This window comes from Otolemur garnettii, unplaced genomic scaffold, assembly GCF_000181295.1.
Source record: "Otolemur garnettii isolate 467f Iridium unplaced genomic scaffold, OtoGar3 scaffold00016, whole genome shotgun sequence".
NCBI classification, from domain to species: Eukaryota; Metazoa; Chordata; class Mammalia; order Primates; family Galagidae; genus Otolemur; species Otolemur garnettii.
The window spans coordinates 16,285,170-16,290,356 of NW_003852411.1; the positions used below are offsets into that span (position 1 = coordinate 16,285,170).

The window sequence follows — 5,187 nt, forward strand, 5'->3', positions numbered from 1 at the left end:
AGCACAGTTGTACATAGTGGGCACCCTTCAGAGAGAGCTGAAGGGAATTTATGTCTGGGAATAGAAAATTCAAGGTGAGCAGAGAAACCTAGGGAAGGAATGAGACCTTTAAGCTGGAATCACCCTTCTCCTCCCCCAGGAGCCATATGTGGTCCCCGTCAGCCTCCTGGTGAGCCCATCTGCATCCACTTGATAGAAGCTCTAGGGATCCTGAAGATGAAATGCACTGGAGAAATATGAGTTATGAGTATTAGTATTAGTATTAAACATTTAAGTCCCACCTCGGCACTGAGACGTCCTTAGAGAAAATCAGCCAGGGGCTTACTGCATATTTTAATAAGTATATTAAATATACATAAACTCTTATAGCCATGTAATATTCCAAAACACCATAGAGTCGTTTTAAAATATTATAAAGTTGGCCCATCCGTTTCCCTGATGTTTAAAGTATAAGATGAAAAATGGGGAGCTTTAAATGCACTGAAATAATTATGTAATAAGAATGATGGGGACCCAAGGCCCTTTCTTCTCGAGATCTCTGATGGCTTTGCCAACAATCAATCAACCAATCAACGAGGATTTATTGAGCAGCCACTGTTCAATTCCATACAATTCATCAAAGATGCATAGAGCCCCCTTCCCAGAGTTCCTCAGGGAGATACACCCTGATACCTCTGACCTCTCTTCTGGCTTCAGACACCTCTGCTTTGCTTCAGACCTGGGGGCCTGTAGTTTCACTACATTTTCTGCCAGTGTGTGATCCATGTCTGGGTCCCTCATATAGAGGGTTCACAGAGCAAAGCTCAACACATATTTATTCTGCTCACCATGTTGTCAACAGTGATCAGCACCATGTCTGGCACATAGTAGGTACTCAAGATGTGAGAGAATGTATAGTCGTTTGTTCTAGGCTATGTTCTAGGAAGTGTGCTCTGAGATGAGAAAGTTGTGCCCTGCGTCCACTAAGAAGGGGTCACAACCTATGGGGAAGGCAGCCACATACACACCTGGCCAGCAGACATCCGGGTCACAGCAAGAGCACGTGCTTTAGAACCCTTAAACAATGAGCAACAACAGGTGTGCCAAGGGGAGCACCATCTGACTCGTCCCTGAGGAGAAGTGGGAGTGGGCAGGCAGCAGGGAAGGGAAGGTACTACGAGGAAAAGTACGGGCAGCGTGATCTGCTGTGCACGGGCTCAGCAGTGCACAGTACAGTGTATCCTGCACCATGCTCATTACCACGGTGAATGCCAACATGTAAGTGACATCTTTAAAGGGATTTTAGTAGACATAGGCTTAAGAAAGAGACATAGTAATCAAGTGAGAAATGGTGTGGTGTGTCAAGGGAGAGATGGGAGAGTTACTTGTAGCTTGAAATAGTTGGAGAAGGCTTTATGGAAGGGGTGAGCCATAAATTGGTCTTGGAACATGAGCAGGGGTTTGGAGGGAAGGGGAAGGGCATTGAAGAGAGGAAGGAAATAGGCCGAGCACAGTGGTTCACGTCTGTAATCCCAGTACTCTGGGAGGCCAGGGCGTGTGGATTGCCTGAGCTCATGAGTTCAAGACCAGCCTAAGCAAGAGTGAGACCCAGTCTCTAAAAAATAGTCAGGTGTTGTAGTGGGTGCCTGTAGTCCCAGCTACTTGGGAGGCTGAGGCAAGAGCATTGCTTGAGCCCAGGAGTTTGAGGTTGCTGTGATCTATGACACCACGGCACTCTTCTAGGGGCAAAAAAGTGAGATTCTGTCTCAAAAAAAGAAGGAAGGAAGGAAGGAGAAGGTAAGAAGGAAGGAAGGAAGGAAACTCCAAAGACCAAGGGCCAAGAATAGACACAGAACATGAGCGGCAGCAAGACTCACCTGAACAGAGAACAAGGGCAAGACCACCACAAGAGCAGGAATGACTTCTCTCCAGACTTCCAAGTTCTTCTCCCAAGGTCATCCCCTTTAACTTTCACAGAAACTCTCTGGGAAAATCCCATTGCTGTCATTCTCCAAAATAGAAGACCAAGGCTTAGAGAATTACAGCTCTTGAGACCACAGAGCCACTGAGTAGCGGGACCAGGATTCTAACTTCAGAATCCAAGCTCTAGTTCACTACTTTTTTGTCTCGTGAGCAGGGAGGCCAAAGGATTGCAGAAATAAAGTGAGTATAAACTCCTTTACATGCCATCACCCTTAAAAACTAGTATTCTAAACACACCAGTCTACTTGACATATTTTAGGGATCTGTCCTCATCTCAAAATGTTAAAATTGGGCACAACAAACTGTAATGACTTGAGATCAATTTTATTATCCTATAATAAGAGTAGGAAACCAAGGCCCCTATAAGTTAAATAGCTTATTCGAGGTCATATGGTCAGCTTTAGGGCTAGGATTCAGTCAACTCATTCATTCATTCTTTTATTCACTCACTCATTCATTTAACAAATATTTAAGGATGAATAAGACCTAGTCGCTGCCAGCAGGGAGTGTGTAGACAAGGAAATCCGTGTCTGTGACCCCAGCATTCTGGCTGCTGCACCTGAGCCTGCCTCCTTCCACGTGTGGATTGGGTCCTGCATTACATTTCTTCATTGAGTGAGTGGGTATTGGCTTGTTGTCAGACTGAACTGGGCAAGCCAAGCCAGCCTCATTTCAACATGCTATGAAAGCCCTCATAAGAAGAGCCATGGCTGAGAAAGGACCCAGCTATTCTGGGGAAGCTCTCTCCTCTTGGATGAGGTGAGCTAAAGGGCAGAGGTGGGGCGGTAGGATATAGGATTTGAAGACATGCTGGTACCTGCCTGTAGGCAAGCTGGCTGTCCCATTGCTACTGAGTATTTCATTGCCTTTTCCATGTACTCCCCCTGACTTGGTCACTCACTAACCAGGTGTAGGCAGGCAGATAGCTAACGAGCCGTATGTAGGAACAGGATGTGCTCCAAAGATGAGGACAGGTTGGAGAACAGTCACAGGGAGAACTTTCCTTACTTCCCCCTCAGCTCTGTACAGCTGAGGTAAGGACAGCCTTACTTCCCCAGGCCATGTGCTCCTCACCATCACCATCTTGTTCATTATTCTGGGCTTTGACAATTTTCTGACCTTCACTCTGCTGTTTCCAAGGGTTGGTTCCTCAAGAGGACAATCAATTAGGTAAGTTAATGAAAGAGTGTGAGTAGCTGCACTTTGTTCATTGTGGAACAAATGAGAGTGTGAACAGATAAGGACCTCAACCCTCCACCCGACCCTCCTGTGCATTTCCTGTATGAGGGAGAAACTGGGAACCAGATGTCCATGAGTGAGGAAGGCCCATTCTCAGGTTCCACTAGGCACAGAGTCATAGCTCCTTTCACTGATATCCTATTCTGAGATCATCTCTCTCCTCCCTAGAGAAGTAAGGAGGTGAAAAGAATGGAGGGACTTAAACAAGGTCGCCTTGCAGACATTTCCCTCGTGCTGAATTAAGTAAGCAGGATGGCCTGAGATCCCCCTCCCTCTCCTCCAAAGTGATTAAAGCTACAGAGTGTCCAGAAGTTTCGAGAGAGCCCTGCACTTCTGTAGAAGAGGCAGACAGCTTCAGCAGATTATAAAGAGGGCTGATAGAGGTAATGGGAAGTACAGTTCACTCCGGCACACATTCAAAGAGTGCCTCAGATATGCTTTCCGAAAGGGAAAATAATTCTGTGCTAATTGGTCTGTTGACAGAGACCATCCTGCCTTCAGAAAGCCCTGATGGATCTCAGGTTCGTTAACACATCCAATTTTCCATAAATACCCAGACTGTGCAAACCCTCATTCCAACCAGCGGCTCTCCTCCCCACCCAGCCTCCGCGTCCAGGCGGCTCTCGTGCCACTTAAGGCAACACCTGCAACACTAAGAGCCCAGTCAAAGAGCCTTCTAACTGTGAGGGCTGGGGCCAGGCTGGGAGAGCAGAGCTCAGGCTGTGTGCTTCAAAGAGCTGCACATTGAATCCAGGCTGCTGCAGTGAGAAATTCAGACAAGTTGAAGGGACGATTTGTGAAAAACACTCTCTTTTTGCCATCTTGGGGTCCACCCGAACTTCTGAGGGAGCTCCCTTCCATTAGCACATGAGAATGTTCAGCCCTCCCCACTGAGCCCTTCTCAGCCTTAGACTGAATAGAGGGTAAGCTGTAACTAGAAACAGGCCCCCTTCCTTCCTTGTGGTCCTGAGCTCTTTGGGGGAATATAGACAGAGCCCGACTCAGCTAGCAAAGCATCTTCATGTGGACTACATCATCTGGGGCACCCCACCCCATAGTAGAGGCAGGGTGACACTCACAATATCTACCCACAGGTAGAACAGGAGTGCACTGACTAATCAGTAGAGATGCAGTTTTAGCACCATGGCAGAGCTCTGGAGGCCTCCCGAGGATCATTCCCCCTTTAGGCGCCATCAAAGGAAAATTTGGGGGTTCTGGGAAGGACAAGGTCGTTGAGGTGACATGGGAGTTGGAGTGAAGGGTATTTAACTGTATGGAAGTGTTTCTATATTTTAAAAACTGGTGTACCCACCTCAGCTGAATCAGCCCTGTGTACTGGTTGAATCAAGGAGTTGGTAACTCATGTCATGGCAGAGAGAAAAAATAGTTCAATGACTCTTCAAGGTCATAGAAATAGCAATGTCAAGGCTAAAACCTAATACCAACTATTCTTACTGGAGTAAATTTCTTTCCCACTAAGGCACGTGCTCTGCCATCACCTCGAAAGCATTTTATTAAGTGTCTCGCCACCTGCCAGATGCTCTAAAGGGACCTGCAACTGTGTTTAAGCTACAGAGTCCCTTATGGTTTAAAATCTACTGTCGTGGTGGGTATGTGGAGGGCTGAGACAGGCATGTAAACAGCCACAGTGTAATGTGACAAATCCTAGAATAGAGGTGTGTGCTGATCAGGGAAAACCTTGTCACAGCAGGATATGCTCAGTGGGAACTCAGAGGTATGTATCTTAGCACGGAAGATGCTAAGAATGAGTTAAAAGTAAGTGCAAAGCTGCTTGCAGAAACAGGAAACAGGCAGAGAGGCTGGAGGACTTTTTTCCTCCATTAAAGTAGAACAGGTAAGCAGAGCCCCCTACCCTACCCACCTCCATGCAGAGTAATGAAGGTGCTAGAAGCTGGTTCAGCTACTGCTAAGTAGAAGGAGATAGGTGGCAAGTGTCGTAGCACCAACAAAAGAGCGTTAACTAGC

The 5,187-nt window shown here is 46.8% G+C and overlaps 1 protein-coding gene across 1 annotated transcript in view; it reads right to left on the reverse strand.

The window, feature by feature from the left end:
- Nucleotides 1-5,187, reverse strand: part of BRINP2 (BMP/retinoic acid inducible neural specific 2) — a 115,153-nt gene that overhangs the window by 9,754 nt on the left and 100,212 nt on the right. The window lies entirely within an intron of this gene.